This window comes from Phycodurus eques, chromosome 11, assembly GCF_024500275.1.
Source record: "Phycodurus eques isolate BA_2022a chromosome 11, UOR_Pequ_1.1, whole genome shotgun sequence".
Classification (NCBI taxonomy): domain Eukaryota; kingdom Metazoa; phylum Chordata; class Actinopteri; order Syngnathiformes; family Syngnathidae; genus Phycodurus; species Phycodurus eques.
In genome coordinates, this window is record NC_084535.1 from 9390883 (window position 1) to 9414632 (window position 23750).

The 23750-nt window shown below is 40.6% G+C and overlaps 1 protein-coding gene and 1 long non-coding RNA gene across 2 annotated transcripts in view; one reads left to right on the top strand and one right to left on the bottom strand.

The window, feature by feature from the left end:
- LOC133409373 (uncharacterized) overlaps positions 1-23750 on the bottom strand; it is a 23922-nt gene continuing 172 nt past the window's right edge. The window contains exons 2-3 of the long non-coding RNA XR_009769400.1: positions 10976-11169; positions 1-98 (exon numbers count right to left, since the gene is read on the bottom strand). This is a non-coding gene — a long non-coding RNA (uncharacterized LOC133409373). The remainder of the gene's footprint in view (positions 99-10975; positions 11170-23750) is intronic.
- LOC133409371 (atlastin-2-like) overlaps positions 23092-23750 on the top strand; it is a 23221-nt gene continuing 22562 nt past the window's right edge. Inside the window, exon 1 of the mRNA XM_061689235.1 lies at positions 23092-23182. The gene's annotated coding sequence lies outside the window, so the exon portion shown is untranslated. The remainder of the gene's footprint in view (positions 23183-23750) is intronic.

Genomic DNA, 23750 nt, shown 5'->3' on the forward strand with positions numbered 1-23750 from the left:
CTCAGGGATTGTCCGGCACTCCTCTGCTCCTCTGGGAGCGCCAAGTGTCGCTCGGCGGAGGTCAGCGACCGTGTCGGTGTGATGCTCTCAAACTATCGCTGGAAAATGACAAAAACTTTGTCAAGAATTGATGAGACGATTGTGAGACGCTCACTTGTAGTCTTTTTCTCCCATCAGAAATGTTTTGCTGCACCACATTCTACTGGCAGGAAGGTACGGATAAATACGATACCATGCCACATTACAGCTAATATTGACAATAAGATAATAATAGACACTATATGGCTACGGCCATGATACAATATGGTACAGTAAATACTATATACAATACAGATACACAATTAGGCTATATGCTATGATCAGATATCAATATATTATGATTAAGGTGCAGTACTGTACGGTATGGTATGGATACAATATGATATGGATATGATACGATACAAAACAATATATTCTGGATCCAGACACAATATATAAAACTGTGATACGATATGTAATTATCACAACTATTTTGATGAATAATGTAATCACGATTATTCCTCAGGTTAGGGAAAAATCTTTTTGTATTGCACTAATTTGTAAGAAACAATATGTAACAGTTTTCAGTTCCAAATGAATCTTGAAATAGGAATAAATTATGGATAATAAGTTTAAAAAATAATAATAAAAAATGTACCCAAGAAATGTGACTTGAGCAAGGGCTAACTAAATAAATGTGCTATTACAAAGTGCAATCCCTAATTGCAACTTAATGGAAGCAAATACAATGAGTGCATTGAAGGCAGTAACATGAAGCTGCAAGCACCGACTTTTCATTTAAAAATCCCTGTCGTCAATCGAGTGAATGGTCAAGGACGCTACGTCTCCGTTGTTCTGCTTGGCCATTGGTCAGTCATGCACGGTCACAAACTGCAAAGAACTTGACAGTTGTGATTTTGCCTCCCTATTTACTTTCTGTTGTTTTTTTTTTTTTTATTGCGGTCGGGCCAGCCGAAAAGTCAATGAAAAGTCAATGCAGCCGCTACAGCGATTGTTAATAGTGTCTCACCTTGACACGCCACCTCTCCGCCAACAGTGCTGAGAGGGCCAACTTCAAAATAAAAGCTTCATATATTACTACATTGGCCATCAATGCCATTTCAAGCCTTTATTTTTTCAAGTTGGCCACGAGCGCAGTGCCGGAGCGTAATAATGAAGCTTTAACCATGCGTTCGCTCCCTTGCGGCTGACTGACTTGGTGGCGGGCACTGCTGCAAATGAAGCACTTTTGATATGTAGCAATGCCCGCATTTTAAATGTACAAAAATCACCGACGACCAGGCTCATTTAAACATGGCAGCCTAAATCATGATCACGATTAAAATTTGATTAATTGTGCAATCCTACTATTTGATAAGATCGTATAATACGGATCCGGACACGATATATAATTACATACTCTGATACAGTATTGTACGTTAATGTACCATACGCTATGGTATGGATATGATATGATACAATTAAGATAGGGATATGCAACAGATACGATACGGTATGGATACTATCCGATCAGATTGTAAAATAAGACATGATACCATACGATTCGGATATATAATATCTAATGCCGTGATCTAACACAATATGGTAAGGGATAGATACGATCCGATTCAAAAATTATATGGATCCAATTATGAGACAGATACGGATATGATACAAATACAATATGAGCAGACTATATCATAAGATATGATGCAGTATGATACGGTATGATATGAAATGGTGTGGCATAGACTCACCTGTGATCCGAAACAATATAGGTACAATGATTATACAAATACGATTACGATGAAGATGTGATTATGATGTGGTTACAATAATATATGATCTCCTCAGATACGATACGGATAAGACACTATGTGATGTGACGCAATCAGATACGATCCACATGGAATACAGATACGACAGCGACACGTAACAATACGGATGATATGGTATATTGAACAATACAGATTGAGTTACTGGACAAATATGATTACGATACAGATACTACTGTATGTATAGAGGTGGACTATACCCTGGACTGGTCGCCAGCCAAAGGCAGGGCACATGTAGACAAAGCGCTCAATCACTTGGTGTGCGGCAAAGCATTGCCAACAGTAATTTTTTCGCGATGGTCCACTTCAGTCACGTTCGGCTGCGTTGCCTGGTGTGCGGCGGGCCTTAGTTAGTTAATTAGTTAGGTTAACTGACTAAATAAGTAACTACCTACGGTGGTTGTTCTGGAAATGCAAAATGAGGCAGAAGATGCAAACCGAGGCGAGAACCGGACCTCAGAACTGTGAGCCAGACCAGCTAACCACTAGGCAACTGCTCAACCCTGGGAATAATGTGAATTTCAGGGAAAATTAGGAGATACATCTGATCTCATGGGTCTATGTCTTAAGTTATAATTTTAATCATATCATTTAATAGCTGCTGTGGTCCACTGACATTTCTTCCATTATTTCTGACTCGCCATTTTTACTGAAAGTGCTGATAAATAATGAATGAAGGACATAAATAGGACCTTGTGAATGTGGTGCTATACTTCAATTTATCTCCTTTGTGTTCGGAACACTTAAACGTCCGGCAAGATTTAAGATTTTTTTGTTTATGTCCATTTTTTTTGAGTTCAAGTTTATCACCATGCACAAAGAAAGGCGAGTGAGTGTCGGCATTAAACGCGCTCATTGTGTTGATTTGACACCTTTTTGATGGGCCGTCAATAAATCCAACGGGAACAAGTGCTGTTGTGAGTCTGAAGTTCAGGCCAGGGCCAGCCAGAGTGCTGTATCAGTCAGTCTTGTCAACTTCACCCACTGGCTCAAGACGCACAAGTGCACATAATTTTGAGCCACTCATTGAGCGCGGCCGTGTTTGAACCATATTCAACCTTTCCGTGTCAAGACCACCCACCGGTCCGTCGCACGAATATGATATAGAGACGATTTACGCGGCGTCACAAAGCCTCGGCGGCGGCATAAATTACCTCCTCCCGGAGGTGCCGCCGGCTTTTATGTAGAGAATGTCCACATCCACAACTTCCCAGGAAGGAAGAAGACTTTTTCCCAGCTTACTTCACACACACAGGGGGGTCTGTAGCAAGGGCTATTTGGGTCCAGGGACCACTGCCTTTTTTATGCCATCGAATGGGTTCACATAAAATAATATTTTAATAGACCAGCAGAGAAACAAATAAAAACAAATGATTAAGAATCGGCGGCACGGTGAACGACTGGTTAGCACATCTGCCTCACAGTTCTGAGGTCCGGGGTTTAAATCCCGGCCCCGCCTGTGTGGAGTTTGCATGTTCTCCTCCGGTTTCCTCCCACATCCCAAAAACATGCATCAATTGGAAGACTCTAAATTGCCCGTAGGTGTGAACGTGAGTGCGAATGGTTGTTTGTTTCTATCTGCCCTGCGATTGGCTGGCGACCAGTTCAGAGTGTACACAGCTGGGATAGACTCCAGCGCCCCCCGCAACCCTAGTGAGCATCAGCGGAACGGAAGATTAATGAATGAATGATTAAGAAGCCAACCCTCCATTGCGCGGAATGGCTGTAATTAGTGAAAGCCCTGCGCTTGTTCGTCTTCAACGAGACCGTCCCTTCTTGGAGTAATGGCAGATGTGTCGAGTGTGACAAGTGTGTTACTTATGTCGGGTCTACTTTGTCATTTTGTTACAGTCACCGTCATTTCAGAAAATCACACTTCACGAAGATAAGATATTGCAAATGGAAGCAAGGTCTGTCGCCACCAATTACGTTGAGTGGGCTTGGTGCGTCTAGAGCGATAAACCCATATTTCAAGTAATTTGTAGGACTGCTGATATTTTCTCTTAATTGTAGCTTTCTTTTACTTGGAAGTTCTGGCTCTTCTTCTTCTGTCTCATCTTCTGGCCATTCCCCTTTCTGGAGAAGCTTTCCAAAGACGTTTGTAATTTACTCATTTTTGCTAGCTTGTTGGATTACTTTTTTACTACAGTAGCACATGACCGAGACAAGCGGTTTGGCATGTATACATACAGAGACACAGGCAGATGCATGTGACTTTAAAATATAAAACTTTTTTCAGACTATTTTTGTGGGTTTGGGGTGGTATTATAAGGTTGTGAGAATAGAGTAGCATTTGAACGCGTGGTTGCGGCAACATCATGCTGTGCGGCAGATTTTCTTCAGCTGGAACTAGGGCCATTATTCAAGGTGGAGGGAATTATGAACAGTTCAAAATAGCAGGCAGTGTTAGCACAAAAAAAGTTGTCATATTTGAAACAGAGATGTATTCTGTTTGGGTGATCAGTTATAATCTTACAAGAATAAAATACTATGATATTCAGTTGAAGTAAAAATGATTATTAATTGAAGTAAAAGTTTAATGAGGAAAGAAAGTTATATTTTTTTTGAAAATAGGACTATATTCTAAAGGCATACAACCTTTTGTTATTTAAAAAAAAATCTGACTTTATTCCTGTAATAATACGCTTTTTATTCTTAAAAAGACAGCTTCAATCATATCAGAGCTTTTAATTGGCCCAGAGCTACAGTAGAGACAAGTAATTGGTTCTCTTAGGTATGCCCTTTTTTAAATGATTTATTGCAGATTAGTTTTCTGACCCTCAAGCTATGGCTGGTGGAACATTGTGGGTTAATAACTATATATATATTTCATATTTTCATATTTATTTTATTATTATATTTGACTAAGACCGCCCCCTTTCCTCTGATTGGTTGCTTCCGTGTAGAAGACCCACTTGTGAGCGCACACGTGTTTGTTATGTTGACAGTGCTGTCTCGGGAGCGGAAAGGGAAGGCGGAGCTCTTCGCTAGTGACATAGATAAGCTCGAGAAATTGTCTTTTTCATCCCTGCATTTGAGCTACATCAATTTATAGTACGACTTCAAGCCTCATTCCATTAGTTTTCCCAGTGAAAGTCCAAATGTTCAACTTCCCAGTTTTCTAGAATGCAGGGTGAGCATAATAGTGCAAGTATAAATCAGAACACTCGTCCCCTTTCTTTTTTCCAACAGACGAAAGAGGCCGAGAAGCGGCTTGTCTGTCAAGCCGGTCGTCATGCTCCTCACGCAACAGAGCAGGAATGTTGTTTTATTTGTCCTGGGCTGAAGAGAAGAGTCAGACTCGGTGTTATGGCGGGACAATGAGAGGCGGGGAGAGCGGCCTTTTTTGGGCCCTTTCTTGTTTCCAAAACAGGCTGGGACATTGTTGTCCTTTCTGCTAATTAAGATGTTAGAAAGAGGGGCTGGTCTGACAGGGTCCCGCTTGGCAGGGAGGCAAAGAGTCAATAGGGCCCCGAACTGAACGGCAGACATTTATGGGCATCCCCAGACCCATTGTTTTCCCCCACCGAGGAGCTTTTCACGCCGTCCGCCTCTGTCTCGCTGACCTGTACAATGAGAAGAATGCCGCTCTCAAAGCCGGGAGACGCGCACAAAGGGGCCGCCCCGTACCACGAGGATTTCACGGCGCTGGGATGAATCCGGAGGCTGCCAAGATTCTGGGGATGGGACTTGATGCTCCACAGTCTCCGGGCTACACCTTGTTTGCGTGTCTTTATATAACCGACAAAAGTGTGTGTGTGTGGGGGGGGGTATTATTAGTAGTACAGTAGTATCTCAATTTACAGGTTGAATTTGTTCCATAACCAATCTTAACTCAATTTACTTGTATATCAAATACATTTTGAAATGCAAGTTATGCGTTCCTGCACCCAAAACAACACCACTATTGACACAGGGCGAGTGTGGTGAAGGACCAAAGTGCAAAACACCAAACCACTGAAAAAGTGGGAAATTATTTTTATAATCAATTTAAGATTAAGATTAAGACCGTCTGGGCATGAGTTGTTGCCAAGAGCAGCTAGGAGCGCCATAAATAAATTTGTTAGCCACCCCACTCGCCAGTCGGTCATATACTGTAGATCCTCGTGTTATATTTAACGGTAGAGAATTCCATCAGCATACCCCCCTCCTCCCCTGTCGACGAATAGTTTTGGCAGCAGAAAAACTCGATCATCAACGCCCCCACCCAGCCCCGCCCCCCAGAGATGATTCGATGATTGGTTGCATGCCCCTGAAAGCTGCTCTTAATGAGTGTTCTCATTTTGTATTTGAGTTTGACAGTTTCTACCATTGAATAACAGTAGGTTACAAAACAAAATTGTAAATTTTGACTGATTTAGGACAATTTTGCATCGCTGAATCCGAAAATGACATCCGTTGCTTTTGTTCAGGTCAGATTTTTATGCCAAGTTGTTCACAGGTCATTAATCAAATGTTACAAACTTTGCTTACTGTAAATTGAATAGTACACATTGAGAAAATTAAGTACGTATAAATTGAACATTATGTCATCATTGTTCAAAATTCAGGGCATGAACCTCCGTTTATTTAAACCTCTAAAGCGAAAATACCTGTACATGTAAACAAACACGTGGCCATAGTTCCCACATGAGGGAATTATAATACCTTAATTGCACTATTTTTTCCCACTTCACCTGAGAAGCCGCATATCCAAAAGGTACGCTTACCTAAAAATTTGGCTCTCAACACAAAGTAAAAAAAGGCTCGTAACTCGAAAAACTCGGAAGTTGGGGTACTCGTAAAAGTCTGCTGGCTTCATGCTAAAATATAATGCAAAACGTCAAAGATGGACTAACGGAAATTAGTACTGATCTTAAGCCTCAGTGGAAACAACAAATACTAAAATGGCAAAACGTGGTACTGTATTACACTGAAGGGGCATCATCTCTTCATACTCTTAAATGATTCTGCATCTCTTCCAGTAGACCTCGGTTCTGGCCGGCATATTGCGGTACAACATGGTACTGCACTGTAGGTGAATAACTCTTTATTCGGAATTGCCTGTATACTGTGAACACCCATAAAAAACCTCTTGCTTATGTGCGAATGATGAATCGCGATATAGCAGGGCAACACTGTAATAAGGAGCTAAAACCGTAGACATCTTGGAGAAGGTGCAAAAAGCATTTGTGTTGTGTCTGCTGCATTTGATGGTCATCCAAGCGTCTCAGCATGTTTTCTTGGATCGGTCCTTTCGCTCTCGTCGCCAAAACAAATTTTTAATCTTGCTGCAAACTTTCAGGTTTTTCTTTTTTCCACGAGCTTGAATCGCCACCTGCTCATTTCTCCTTGTTGTAATGTAAAACGTCAACTCGACGACAGCAGCCCAATTATAGAGCCATTTACATGTTTGTCAGGGGCTTTAAATAGCCACCACTTACTCGGGGCAGCCATATTGGCGAGGTCAGGCGCAGCATCTGATTGGGCGGCTTTACGACACCGCGGCCCTTCCCTCGCTCGGATGAGGCAAGGAAGTTACAAAAACAAGACAGGGGAAGGCGGTAAGAATAATAAAACAAAGATGACAACTTTGTTCTTCCTAACGGTTTGGCTGGGCCGCCGCGTCCGGCTGCTCGGCGGAGCGCGGCAGCATGTGTTTCAGGGATTGTTCTGGAAGAGGGAGTGCGGAAACAGCAGGGAGCAGAAGACAAACAGGCAATTCGTGACTCATTAAACGCGGTGATGGCGGCCAGAGCCGTGGAGGGGTGCGAGGACCCCCGTTCCAACTGGGCGATAAAAACTCCACCCCCCCTTCTGCACCAGCTGGAGCGGGCATCTGTCAGCCGCACGCCACGCCATGCCACGCCACCGATTACAAGCAACAAGGCCGACCTGGATGGACTGCGAACGCCACTTTTAAACAATGTACGCTTATGTAACATGGTCAATTGGGACCCTCACTGAGGGTCTCAACGAGAGCCCTTCTTCAAATCATATTAGCTGGACATATGATCCTTGAATCAATCCGGTTTCTAGCCCAATTTCAAGTCGGACAACTCCATTTCAAGTCTTTTCAAGTTGAATAATAAAAAATAAAGTTCAATAAAGCCCTTAAATTTGCCCCAAAAATGTCTGTATCAAAACCTAAACGGTCGACTTTCAGTTACGGGTATGGGTCCTTGAAACTTTTTCGTGCGCCTTGTTACAATAGATGTATACATCCACTTTTGTGTTGACTGGTGAAACTGGTGTCAGGGGCAAATTTTGTCCAACTTTGCAAAACCTCAAAATGATGATCAAACTTCGACGCCTCTGTTAAAAAGGCTTGGATACTTGCTTCTGAATCTGAAGCTCCCTCGTAGCGGTTCGTCAAGGCCCTGGAATTTAGCCCAAAATGGCTGCTTCAAATCCAAAATGCCCACCTTCCTGTTCCATTTTAGGTATGGTTCCTTGTGACCATACCTAAAATGTCCATCCAATTTCGTGACAAGAAACTGGTGGCACGGGCTACTTTTTACTAACTTTCCAAACCTTCAAAAGGATGATCAAACTTTGAGACCATGTTACGCATACATTTAGCGTCAACCATCTGTTTCTGATACCTGTTTCCGATTGGAGCTCCTTTGGGTGAATTCTCCAGTAGGAGTTTTTCAAAATGAAAGCCCAGAAGTGGCGGCCTTCCTGTCCAATTTCATACATGGTTCCTTGAGACTTTTTCATGCATCCTGTCATGCTCGACATGTCCACCCTATTTCATGTCGATCGGTGAAACTGGTGTTGGGTGCGAGTGAATTTGGGGGGGATTGAGTTCTGAGATGTGACATCTGACATCTTGTTCAATTTCGGACAAGGCTCCTTGAGACTTTGTGCGTCCTGTCAGGATAGACATGTCCAACCAATTTTGAGTCTGTCAGTAAAACTGGTGTCAGGGGCAAATTTTCCAACTTTCCAAGGATCATAACTGTGCTTATTCTTTGGGCAGTTGTGTTTGGGATAAATAAAATGGGATTTCTTTGCGTGTTGAGGCCCCCCCCCAAAAAAAAGCTCAATGATTCCAAGAGTGCCCTGAAACTACTCCGAGCAACATAGTTTTAGGGTACAATCGTGCTGTGGTAATTTTGTTGGGGGGAAGGGCAGGTGGGCGGGGTGGTCAAAAAGGGGGTGGGGGTTGGGGGAGGCCTCAAATACTTATTATTTTTATTTCTGGGCATTTTGAGACACCCCGCAAAAATGTGAGTCTTAAACACAGAATCATAAACACAGTGATTCCATAAAGGCCCTGAAACTCCTCCAATAATTTTTTGGGGGAGTTTTTTATTTTTTTGTGGAAAACGACTACGTAGTTTTAGTGTGAAATCCAGCTAACAAACACACAAAGTCATCTAAACCTTTCTTTTATTGGAAAAGCTCCACATCAGCACAAGAAGTTTTGTAACGAGAGAAAAGTTTGCTCTAGACGGATTTTAACGACGAGCTAGCAGCCTAATTAAAGGGGCGGGAGCAGACCGAGGCATGAAATATGAATAAGCTGCTCACAGCTCCGCGACGTACGAGACAGTCCATGCGGTCTCTTGCCTGTGAATGTTTAATAAGCACGCCAACTAAACGCGTGAAAAAGAAGACGGAATCCTACCAAGGGGGGCGCAAAAGTGCCGGCGAAGGGACACCATTAACGGGGCGTTGGGATTGGGAGTTGGGCGGCGCGACAAACGAGGCTTGGCGGCTCCTCACCGGCGGTTGTAATTCGGACTGGAGCAGACATTACGGCTCCCCACGCGCTTATCTGCAGAATATGAAAACATCAGCATATGGCTGCCGACAGCACCGAGGCTAAAGAGTCAATTTCCCTCAAGCAACATTGGGAAGGGGGTGACATTCGCTTCCGTACTGCCCCCTTGGCCCGGCAGAGAGACGGAATGAGACGGAGGTGTAAAGGAAGGACAGATGGCAATATGCGCACAGGAAAAGGAAGTTGATCGGGAGCCTCCTTTTTTCTTGCACCAGCGGGTCACGGCGTGGTCGGCACGCACTTGACAAAGAGTTTGAACGCGGCGAAATCTGTCCGTCAGCTGCCAAAAGCTTTCCGGCGCCGCGCGACTCCTGGGAGCGCTCTTAGAAAACCCGCTGTTCCACGCCCATGAATTAAAGCGTTTACGGCCTTGCTTAAAATGAGCACTTTCTGGGCATGCTGCATGTGTGTGTGCGAGCGGGTGGCAGATGGGACGCAATATGGCACACCTACGCCCGGACAGATGTGGCACAGCACATAACACGAGCCAGGAGAGGACGGGGAAGCTCGGCAACATCTGGACCTCTGGCAACCTTCACCATTAGCTGACTTTAAAGGGCCGTGTTCACACTTGTGATTTGGTTCTTTGGTCCAGGCAAACGCGTTAAAAGGCGCCACGTTATGGAAAATTGACTTTCTAATGAGGCACGTCTGCATCTTTCCTCTCACAGATCTGAGCTTCAGGGTTTGACTCTGGCCCTCCTGTGTGGAGTTTGCAAGCTCTCCCCAAGCTGGTGTGGGTTTTCTGTGGGAACTCCGGGTCCCTCCCACATTCCAAAAACATGCATGTTACAGAGATGCCAACCGAGACAAATTCACTTCCAGTACAATTTGTCCGAATTTCCATATATAAAAAAATGATCTCCAGAACATTACCACCGGACAGTTATTGCAGTATATTATGTGATAGGATAAAAACAATTCACAACATAATCATTACTCTATAATCATAATTGTTCATAAATGACATCAATATTTATTTTGATGTCAAACCCTCGACATCAGAACTGTGACCTCGGTCAGATAAAAATAAATTAAAATAAAAAAAGAATTAAAGATGACTTAATGTGGAGACTTTAACGATGCTAGTGTTCCAGTAGACTCTGACATGTGGTCGCTCCACAATGTTGTGTTTATGTTCCTGGGAGCTGCCTTGGTGCTTTTGTATTTAACACCAGTTTCCCTGAACTTAAATCTTAGTATACCGCTAATATAGTTTGCAGTAATAAAGGCCTCTTCCCATCTGCAGTTGAGTAGATAAACACCCACTGCCAATCATAATACACCACAAGAAAACTGATTGCCACCGCTTCCGTGTGCTTTTTTGATACCACAATCCCACAAATGATACCTTCGTGTGGCGTCTTCATCCCACAGCCAGCTGTTCTGAATGGCAGATAAGGAGTCCCACCTCCCCCGGTGAGACCTGTCAATCACTTGCTCCGTGGAGTGGAGGAGCCGAGGCCCGGCCCGACATGGGCCTGTCATGGCCGGCTGCACAGGGGAACGTTCCCACCGCTCCCGGTCGGGGAAGGACTGGGCCCGCTGTGAGAAAATGCAGGAATGGCCGGTCAAGAGACATGAGTCAAACAAAACCAACACGTGATTCAGGGTTGTAATGGTAAAGCTAGCATTATTATTGGAACTATTGAAGACAGGAAGTCAAACTGAGGGCATGCTTATTACATTTTGTCAAAAATGTTGGACGTTTTTGTATTCATCAGAATCAGAATCAGAATCATCTTTATTTGCCAAGTATGTCCAAAACACACAAGGAATTTGTCTCCGGTAGTTGGAGCCGCTCTAGTACAACAGACAGTCAATTTACAGAACACTTTGGAGACAGAAAGACATTGACAAAAAACAATTGTGCAAAAAGATGACTTCAGACTCATATTTCCGATATTTTTTTCCCATTTACAATCCACTGGAAGGCTTTAAAGTCAGAATAAATGTTCCTATTTGCCAGTTTTATCAAAGGTAGCCATGATTTTATGTATTTGTTTTTTTTGGTTAATGTTTTCCTGGAAGGCTTCTAAGTCAAACTCAAATCCGCGATGTGCAACCGACTTGCATGAAGGTGCTCTTCCACTTCCACCAATGTAAATTGATGCTGGCCTGATGTTGTGAAGTTTGCTGGTGCCCCCTAGTGGTGACAGTCTGAAGCTCACTCGTATCTCACAAATTTGCTCATATCTCAAGACAAAAAGTCAGCCAAGCGACTGCTCGTATCTAAATAACACTTATCTCAAGGCACCACTGTATTCCCTATTCTCCCGCTCCTCTCAATGTTTTTGTTCTTTTTTTTCTTCTTTCAACCCAGACAAAAATGTTCAGATTTCCCATTTTTATCCAACGCAGCCATGATTTTTTTTTTAGGGTGTCGGGTAGACGTTCCCCTGAAAGGCTGCGAAGTCAGACTCAAAATGTGATATTTCCGATTTCCCTTTTTTTTTTTTTTTTTTTTACGATTGCAGCCATGTTTTTCGTTTTTTTTTACGATTGCAGCCATGTTTTTCGGTTTACTTTCCACTGGAAGGCTTCAAAGTCAGACTCAAAATGAGATATTTACGATTTCCCAGTTTCCACGAAAGCAGCATTTGGATGTGCGCATGTAGATTAGAGGTGTCTGGCAGTTTGCAAAAGTTTTCCGCAGCAGTTAAATTACTAGAAAATGTGGAACGACACTGTTTAAGATGTTTTTTTTTTAAAAACAAACACACATTCAACTATGATTAAGCCATTTCGTGTCTCCTTCCTGCCAAGGCCGAGATGAAAAATCTTCTTGGATGCAACAGCAAGTTTCTCTTGATAGTATTTAAAAAAAAAAAAAAACGTAATCACACACAGGAGTTGCAGCTCAATTAGACAATCACAGCACATTTCCGCAGTAGAGCAAACGACGGCTAATTAGCCAACTTGCATTTTGTGTTCCTGCATGTTTAAACAGAACACAGCGCACAGAAATTGGACGATAGCACAAGGTAGATTTAAATATTAATATAAGTATTCAGTGGATATCTGACTGGAAAATACATATAAAGACAAAAAAACAACAAGAAATCATCTGCTATAATATATCCCTTGTCACAATGAATAGCTGGATGTGTCTTACATTTAAAAGACTAGCCTCAATCAGAAGCCCCTTCAGGTAAAACAAACAACAGGCACACGTTGCTGGAGTTACCTTTTAAAACTCATTCACTGCCAGCTTTCGCAGTTAACATGGATATTTGACTTCTAAACCCGTCAATGGCAGTGATTAACAACCTCTCACGACCATGTGACACAGTAGACATTTTCACATCACATGCAGAGCAAAATAAATAAATAAATAAAAATTCAATAAAGAAATAAACCACTATTTGATATTACTATAAAATGTCCTACCTTCTCATAAATGCCTTACCCTGAATAAATGCTTAGGAGTAAAAAAATAATAATAATAAATTACCCAAAGCACCATATAAATAAAAATGGTACTGTACTTAAATTCTGACACTTTCAACCTATTTATCTTCATCTGTAAACTGTACTGCAATACTAGTAAATAACATTAATATTTTATATAAAGTTCCAATAAAACATATTACAGTAATAATAGCAGGGAAAAGAAATTACACTGCATGAAAACCCGTCAAAATGACCTTTACAGTAAAACCATGCGACATAACTTTACCAGTAGTAGGGTTACAAAAAAATAAGCAAATAAAAACATGGTGAGATCAAAATAAAATACAGTATATGATTTACTCTAATTGTATTGCATATCACCCTCAAACTTTCCATTTACACTTTACAGTAATACCATACTGTACTATAAAATTTTAACATTAACAGGGAGAGAAAAGAAAATTGTAACTGTTGACATCAATTAGTAAATAAATGCTTTAGTTCAAATGTTTTTAACTCGTTTCTCATACTCTGTAATCATGCACATCACAATAACATTCTGCAGTCATAGCAAATCAATGCTATATTATTTAAACAACGGCAGGGAGAATATTTTTTTTAAAGGCAATCGTAACATGATCAGAGAAATATGAATGCTTTAATGCTAACGGTTTCAATTAGTTACGTAAATTATGCAACAAGCAGTTCAGTGTTCTGGTCATTCCTGGAGTCACAATGCGGGAATAAGAAGTGACATATGTCAAACAGAGGTGTACTGGATGCCTAAAAAAAAAGTGCCCACGTGTTCTTAAAAGTCACACAAAGAACCTTCAATATGGATCATATCTGTCTTGTTTCAAGTAAATGGAATTTGAGTGTAACCCCACACTAGCGTCCGCATATCCGAGCTGCAGGGGAGGCAAACTCCCCGACTCCGCGCTCCGGCCTCTTTGAATAATTAGTGATGTGTGTCAATATTGCAGGCCCATAGTAACCATATGGTGGGTGCGGGCAGACAGGCCATTGTTGGGAGCCGTGAAATATTGTGTATCCCTGCAAGGGCTGGAGCCAGCGGAGGCAGGAAGTGTTGTCGGGACTGACAGGGACATTGTGCGCCTGAATGGGCCGGCCCTCGGTGGCAGGGAGCACTGCGGACCCAGACAGAAAGTCTTGACCCTGGCGAGAAAGGGCCGATTAGGCATGGTGTTACGCGGGGGGGCAGGGAGGGCCTTGCCTTCATCCACCCCCGCCGCCTCCACCCTTTTACATTGGCACACAACAAGGCCCACTTAACTCTGTCTTAAGACTGCAAACATAAAAACACTCATATATTCATGTCAGCCAGGGACGGCGCGCAGTGAGCAATGGGAATGACTGCGCGAACCAAACAGTGGTGGAAAGTAGCCAAGTACAAATACTTTGTTACTGTACTTAAGTAGATTTTTCAGGTATCAGTATTTTACTAGTGTATTCATTTTTCAGACAACTTTTTGCTTTCAGCCCCGATTACGGGTTGAATGATTAGTCAATGAGTCGATGATTACTATTCCGCAACGACGTTTATAGCTCAAAGTCGACTAATAGCTAATCATGCAGAAAAATGTCTGGCCAACATGGAAAGTCGGAGACACAGTCTTCATACATCTGCGCAACTCGGAGAGTACGTAAATAAGACGGTGGTGGATGAAAACAGCAGTTAGCCTCGCTAGCTTCTACTATTCCGATCGCCGCTAGTCTTAAAAGTTTCAGGGGTCCCTAGGACTGGCGGCAAGGAACAAGGGCAGCGGCGTGACGTGAAGCTCCATTTTTGTTGCCAAAGAGTTATGTCTAATAATGTGCAGTCAATAACTATGTGCTAACAAGTTTATCCATCATAGAAGTAGTTAGATACAACATACACCAACATCGGAACATTTGTGTCGCTTTACGACACTGAAAGCAACGCTGGTGTCAGTGTGTACGGACCTTAAGGATCATAAGCATGTGGAAAAATATTTCACCAAAAATGAAACCTGTAGCAAGTCTCTCCTTAAAATAAAATAAAAGTACAAGTGAAATAGAAACAGTGAAACTGAGAAATACTAGAATATATTTTTGGAGAGTGCCTATGATGTCCCTTTTTACAACACACTATGCTATGGAATAGAATATGAGACCAGCTGGTTTGTTGAGGAGAGACATTCGCAGGACCCCCACTAATTACAACAACCACAATTAGCATGTAATGGTGAGCTGTATTTTTAATACTTTGTTTTATTTGTTTCCATGCCGGTCCGTCGAAATATGTCTTTACGAGAAACCTGCCCGTGCTGCAAAAAATGTGGGGAACCGGCGTTCTGTGCTGAAAAAACATCGATGACGTCATCGATTAATCGAATTCGACATTATATCGTCGACTACTGCCGACATTGTAAAACAGATAGTATCTGTACTTTGTACTCCTTACTTTGCTAAAAAAAACAAAAACAAAAAAACTAAACAATCGCTTGGAATGTGTTTTCTTTTTCTTTTGTCTAATCTGAAAAAAAAACATACAATGTGTATTTTTTCAATTGCTATTTTTAAGCATTTTTGTTGGTCAGTTCTCAACATTATGAAAGCAATGGGAACACGTTTTGACAGCATAAAATCCTGAGGCGATGCTAAATTGTGCCAATTTATCAAAACATGTTGAAAATCAGGAATATGGATGTGCAAGTGTCAACGCATAGTACACATAGCATATGAATAATTCACAGTAAAAATTAAAACGTACTTTTCGCTTTTGTACTTAAATACATTTCAGAGTCTGTACATTTTTTTTTACTTTTACCAAAGTGTTTTAAGCGGTATTCAACTATTACCAGGTTTGTTTTTACACAATTATCTATACTTGGGAGTACTTTTTCAACCTCTGGAACCAAACAAACGCCTCTCCAGTCAGCATAGAGCAAAGTAGATATCCCCCCTCGCTCTTTCAGTCTTGATCAAGACTAAATGCACTAACTAAAACTGCTGTGTTGAGCACAGATTGGAAATGATGCTCTAACGGCCGTCACATGGCTGCGGTATAATCAGACGCAGAGCCATCAGTTCAGAGGTAATGGACGCCGGCCAACATTAGCAAGCTGCGCTGCACTGCGAATATCCAACTCGGCAAACATTTAAATCCTACAGAACTCTTAAAATGCTAATTGCCGTATTTGCTGACACTAAAGAAAAGTTAGCCACCATATTTCCGCAAATTGTACCCGTTTATTTACTCAACTGCAGATGGGAGGAGGCGTTTAGTACATTTTTGGAATAATATTAAACAATAGTACCGGTAAGTTACAGTTTATGTCAAGTAAAAGTGGAGCTGAAATCAAAATAAAAAGGGTTATTACACAACAAAATAAATGGGCACTACATTGTGCCGCAATTACGTCAGAGTCAAAGTTTTACTGTAGTCTACAAAACATTGACACGTTATGGAATTATTGTCTCATTTCTTCAAACATTTGTCCCATTTCCTCCCTCGCTCCTCTGTCAAGCTCCTTGTCTCCTCAATGGGGTTTCTGGTAGGAGGCGCTAATGTAAACAGAGGCGTGAGAAGTTGCAAACAGAGAAATGAGATGAGCACTAAGTCTACAGAACATAAAAACTAGACAACATTGTGTAGTGAGCACATGTCAGAGTTTGTGTAAGTCTAGGTGACAAAACTTAAACAGAGACACACAACATTGTGGACCGATCACATATCAGAGGCAGGCTTAAACTTGGACTTACAAAAAATGATGGTTGATTTGTCAGAATCAAAGTCTTAGTCTGGTCTGCAGAACATAAACATAGAAACACACACAACATTGTGGAGCAATTGCATGTCTGAGTGCAAGTCTGAAACATGGAGGCACAGAACATTCAGGAGCAATTACATGTCCGACTATGTCTAATTCTAGGGGACAGAACATAAACATAGACACACACAATATTGTACTGGACTGACCACATTACACAGTGTAGGTCCAAACATGGAGGAAAACAACATTGTAGAACAATCACAGGTCAGAGTCTATGTCTACGTCTATGTGACAGAACATAAACATAGACCCACGCAGTATTGTGGAGCGTTCACATCAGAGAAGAAATCTATGTCTAAAAAAAATAGAAATCAGTCAGAGTCGAAGTCCAAGAAATGGTCGCACACAACATTGAGGCGTGATCACATCAGGGCCTATGTTTATGTCTAGTCTACAGAACAGGAGCAATCCTATATCAAAGTGTAAGTCTCGTCTACAGAACATAAACAAAGAAACATACGACAATTTAGGCTGATCGCATGTCAAAGTTTTATACATGGACGCACACAACATTGTGGAGCAACTACATGGCCATCTACTAAATTTTTTGAGAAAATATGCTACTCCCAAGCGATGTTGTGTAATTATCATTGGCATCCATTTGAGGCGTGTAGTATCCATTTTGACTCAACTTTAAGTTTAAAATATGATTCCCTGCCCCATAAATGGCTACAGTTCTTCCACTAAATAACTGTTACCGTTTAGCTTGCTTTCGGTCCTCTCGCTCCTTAATCCTTAACACCCACCCCCTGCCCCCTGCCAATTACCTCCCCGTCAGTCTGTCACACTTTGTAGCACAAAAAAAGGCGTGCTCAATTGATGCCCGTCCCGCCTTTATCCCCTTGATAAAGCACAACAATTAAGGCTCATGTCTCTTTACTCAGGCCCCTTTGATCGCGCACAAAAACGGGAACAGAAAGAGATGCTGGAGACGCTCGTGCTGGTAACCAATATGATACAATATGAGTGCATACAGTACATAGAGAAAACGACAAAAAAAAATTGTAATATCAAATAACTAGTGAACATTTTAGTGTAAATAAATCATATTGACACGTGTACCTGCAGAGCAGTTATGGCTAAAATGAATGGCAGTTTAGCAGTTCTGCAATGCTAAATAAAAGAACAAAATAAAAATAAAAATAAAATTACAACAAATTAAATATTAATAATAAGTCATTATTAGAAGAATTTACTTTAAAAAAGTAAGACATTACATTGAAATGTTACATTAAAATTATATAAAGGAAAATATTTAAAGTAAAAAAAGGAAATTCTTAAAAAACTAATATTTAATATTAAAATGTATATTAGAATAATGTGATTTAAAAGACAGATTAAAATTAAATATTAAATAAGTAAAATGTATAAAAATTAAAAAGTGGCAGTTATTTAATTCTAATTGAATATTACAATTAATATTAGAAAAAAAATTTAAACCAAAAAATCTTACATTAAAATAGTTATTAAAATTAGGAAATCTATTTAAAAAATTTAATGTTATATAAAAAATGAAATACTATTATTTAATTTTATATATAAGAAAATATTTAAGTGTGATGAAATGCATAAACCTTATGATATACATTTAAACACTTAATGCAGCTTCGCCATGTTTAGTTTGCACTCTGGGCTAAATCTATTACAAGAAGTAAAAATATGGCATGAAAAATATGTTTTTTATTTCAAAATCACAACTTAGATGGAGATATATGCTTTTCATTGGACAGCGGCAATAGGTTTAAATGAGTTTAATTTTGATTTACATTGCAATAAATTCCAACAAACAAACTACAGACAAACCATCAACTTGCCCACTTTAAGGACTTTCTTGAAAGGTTGTTTCACCTCTTTTGGAGGTTGACTGATTTTTCATCTTTGACCTCAACTTGCAAACAAACACGCCCCTTCGTTTTCGCCACTCATTCACAAGCTATCCACCCTAAATTGATGGACGGCCATTGCCACGGCAACGGCACTGAATGGTGGACTCGCTTGCCAAAGCAGAAACCAGAAGGTTGCAGCCTTGTTAAGAGCTGCCTGTATATGGACAATAACACGTCATACTGTATTAGGAGTGAAAATGGCAATATATAAAAATTGTGATTTAGGAGGAGGTAAACAGTATTGTGTGCTTGGCGAGAAACAAGAAAGTAAAAAGCGATTTAAATGTTGTAGCGGAATTAAAAGGTGTGGCTAATTACTGAGCAAAAGACAAAAACAAGATTCAAAAATCCCAGCAGGACGCCAAAGACAAAATATAACACGCTCGTTTAGTGAGTTATTTCAGCTGTATGCCGTGAAACCGAGAAAAATTAACACAAACTTCAAAAAACATTTAGGGAACACCTGTACAATCTAATGAGATCCAATACAAGAGCTAGACAATCTTCACATTCTTCAGATCAATCAATCAATATTTTTTATTTGTTTTTACAGTGACACAAAGGTGCAAACAGGGGGGTTATAAATGTCTATATTTTCCATTATTCACAAAAACATATCTATTTTTATAAAGAAAAAAAACAAAAAGTGTGATTCTAGTAGCTGCACTAAATATTAACTGAATAGTTAGTAGTGGTGTTGTGTTGTTATTTATATTTGTATTATTTTTCACCAATAGACTGGTGAAAATAATATACCAAATTGTATATTACAGTATGGGCCAAGTGAACATTCAAAACAACTTTACAAATGACAATACTTGAGAAAAATGCAGAGAAAAAAATTCAAGAAATGAGGCTTCAATGAGGCGAGTCTAACACGTGGACGGACACAACACTGTGAAGCGATCACATGGGTCTCAAAAATGGAGGCACACAATCCTGTGGAGCGATGACATATTAGAGCTGAGTCTAAGGTAAGTCTAGTCAAAAGAACCCAAACATTCACAAACAAAATTGTGGCGCAATCACGTCAGTCTCAGTCTAAAGTCTAAAATGTCAACACACAAGACATCATGGAACATGTCTGAGTATAGTCTACAGAACATAAACACACACCATATTGTGGAGTGATCACATGCCAGAGTCCGGGTCTAGTCTGTGGTAATCATCTACTTGGGTGTTGTGTAGTGGTCGGGTTCACATGGTTTTCATCCTGTGCCAGCATCTCCGCATGCAGTCCAGTTACCTGGGAGTCAGCGCCTTGCCACTCAGCTATGTCGCCGCGGACAAAAAGCGCTGACAGCAGAAGTGTGGAGAGAGTGATGAGACCCCCTGTCGGCCCCCGCCGTGCGAGCTAACCCAGCCTGGGAGTCTCCTTTATGGCTGATTCTGCTGGGGCCCAGAGCCTGGCTTACTAGCAGACTACAATGGTAGGAGTACTGGTATTGTTTTAGGATAATTACAACAGTTAACAAAATGCCCCGTGATTGACTTGCAACCAGTCCAGGTTTTACCCCGCCTCTCGCCCAGTCTAAACAAGTGAACTGGGATAGGCCAATGGATGTAAAGAGCAGTATGACAAACTTAAATTAGAGCGAATAAAAGCCTGCTGCAGAGTAAAGGACTACAGGGAACGCAATCCTATTTTAGATGCCTACAGAATAAAAAGTGTTCAACAAATCATTATTTTAATAGTCATGCAACATATGAGTTATGTCATCCATTTTAACCTGAGTGGCATCAGGTTCATTTATTTAAGTAGTCGAAGTAATGTTTTTTTTTTCTTTTTAATAAAATGGGGGTGAGCAAATTTTTGTGTTCAAAGGGTCTCATTTGATTGCTAAAATGGAAAATTGGCCAGGTCATCTGTCGGTTAGGTTTAAAAAAAAAAACGTGGATGTAAAATTTGTAAAACAGTACATTTTAATAGTAAAAAGATAATTCATTCTCTTGTTTTCATTTATAATTACTTTTAGACAATGAATGTAAGAAAGAAAAATGGCAAATGTAAATATAAAACTGTTCTTTTTACTACTTTATTATTCACAATAAATAAACCAATTACTCAATGAGATATATAAATAAAAAGTAACTAAAAATGAATAAATGCATTTTAATCAACCACTTTCTGGGGGGGGGGGGTGTCTAAATTAGTGCAACTATTACAGGACTCTTTATTATTTCAATAAATGCTCAATGGGTCGGATTAAAGTCGTACTTTGCCTTCCCTTGTTTTAAACTATACAGGAAAAGGTATAGGTTTCTAAGATTCATCTGGATGATGCTTTGTTCAATTCAAATTTTACTAAAATAAAGTGCACCAATTCATGTTTGGTCTATAAAATGATACAGGTTCACCCTAAATGAGGTTCTTTTAATGCATTTAGTTAAAACGAGGGAGTATGTATGCGCACTGCTTGCAAACATACTGTAGCTATCATGCTGGACAGTGCATGCTTAATTTTGCTTGTGACCAAAGAAGCCTGAAATCCTAAACTGTGCTGCCTCTATGTGGTGGTAGTGAAGAACTACTGTCCAAGACCTGCTTTGACTGAATTTAAGCCTTACGCCACTAGAAGGAGCCCGCCAACCACTATTTCACTAGCTTCCTAGATGTAAGGCAACGTGAAGTTGAGGATTTTTATATTTTATTTTATAAGGACGAAATTGGCTAATTTTCTACTATGGGCAATGATACCTATAAAATATTGCTTTGGGTACTGTACTACATGTAAAATAAGTAACTAGAGTGGAGCAATGTACTGCAGGATTTTGGTCTACCTCCATTTTGTTCAGTATACAACTATTTCTCCAATAGGAAATCATGTAAAAATAAATAATTGGCTGTAAAGTTAAACTGTCATTATAATACCTGAATCAACAGTACAGGCAATGTTTTTAGAAACATTTTAACATTTTTGACTGTCACTGTAAAAATAAATTAACCACTCTTTATATTAGGGCATGGGAAATAGAACTCACTTTAATTATGAATGGCAGACGTAATTGGGCATCGGAAAAAGAATTTAACCAGTGTAAAACATTAAAACACTGCACCTCAGCACACACAATATGGACAAAAGTCTTGAGATGCCACTGAAGTTTCACCTATTCAGTGACTTCCGATTTATGAAAAGCCAGAACACTTAGTTAATCTGTTGACAAAAGCTACAGCATTTAGTTAATCCATTGACAGTCCCACTGCATTTTTGTATTTTTCCTAAAATGCAGAGAAAAGTGGCAAGAAACTAGGCCTAAACCAGGTCAAAATATGGATGCACACTACATCATGGAGCAAGTGAGCATGTCAGACAACCGCAACAGTGTGAAACGATCACATGCCAGAGTCTAAATCTAACCTACAGACCACAAACCTAGACACACACACAACATTGTGGAGCGATCACACGTCAGTGTCTAAGTCCAAGTCAAATTGAATCGAACTCAGGATGAACTCTACTCGAGGAGTGGCACAGGATAGTGCTGCCGTTTATATCTTTGAATGTAAACTTGCCCATGGGTACCCAAATGTCAATTATAATCCCCGGATGGAGACAGATATGCGGGGTGATGTCCCGGTCACATGGTCCGACCCATCACAGCACCACGGCCAAGTCTGAAAACGAGTTCCGTGAGTGTGAGGTTATTTCAGGACGTGCGGCTTTCAACCACTTTATCTGTGATTGTCCACCACTTGTCCTTGCCTTCCCCCCTCTCTGCTGTGTCAATAAAACATGTTGATTTTGTGTGTGTGTGTTCTGTAGACTACTTAGAATGTGACATGCGATCAGGGTTGCTCCACAACGTTGTGTGTGTGCATGTTTCAGAAGACTGACATGATCGTGCTCCCTCCACAATGTTGGGAGTGCCCGTGTTTTAGACTTAGGCTCTGACATGTGATTGCGCCACAATGTTGTGTCTGTTTATGGTCTGGAGACTTCCAGAATATCAACAAACACACACAACATTGTGGAGCAATCACATCAGGAGGGGAACTGAACAAAGTCTTCTGAGGGACTGCTTCCATATTTTGGTGTGCTGCTATTTGGGTTAGCAACAGAGTTCAAAGGGATTCAGTTGTTAACTCTTTAACATCTGTGTGTGAAGAATAGCATCAATTATAATGTAGATATATAGATAAATGGCTACTATAAGCTATTTTGCATCTTAATAATACTGATAAAACAGTATATTATCAGACAGGGGCAGCTGCATCGGAAAGGGGCCTCAAAGCACAAAGACCTGGTTTGGCATGCGACCTATCAGGGCATGCTGACCCCCCCCCCCACGTCTTGTTCCTCCCTGTCGCAGAGGCTGGCCCTCTGCAGCCGAGAGGAACTTGTCAAAGGATTAGAAGTTCTCCAAGACACGCCGACCTCCTATTTCTGCTCCCAGCAGATTGTCTTTCAAGGATGTCCGTAAACAGCTGGGCAAACACTTCAAGTGACTTCATCAATTGAGGTGACGAATGAGTTTTACGGCTTGATTTGCTTTAGCATTTAGCCTCACTGAAAGCATGTTTAAATGCCATTGAAGCTCAATAGTGTGTTCAAACACAGGCGATAGGTCTTATCTTTACAGCGGGGCCGTTTGTTTGTGAAAGCAAAGTGAATGTAAAGTGATTAATTTGCGTCTGCCGCGGTCGTAAAAGCTTTGTTAACTGTACAGACAATGGTATAAGGAACATTTTAACATTGCCAACTCCCATACAAATATAGGAAGTTACGTAATCAAGTTCTGTTTCTTGTTATATTGTCATCATCACGCTTTTCCTCTTGGACATTAAAAAAAAGCCAAAGAAAAAGCAAAACAAACTTTTTAAATGTGAAAAGAAATGTATCTGAAAGGTTTATCTTTTTCAACATGCTCGACAATACTGTGTAAACACAAGACATGTCCTCCATGATTTGTATCGCGCACAATTAGGTTTGAGGGGAAAATGACTAACTGTAGGAAATGACCATCTTGAATGGGGTACTTTTGAGGACAGAATCAACAAAAAGCAGTCATTTTGTCCCAGTGGAAGAAA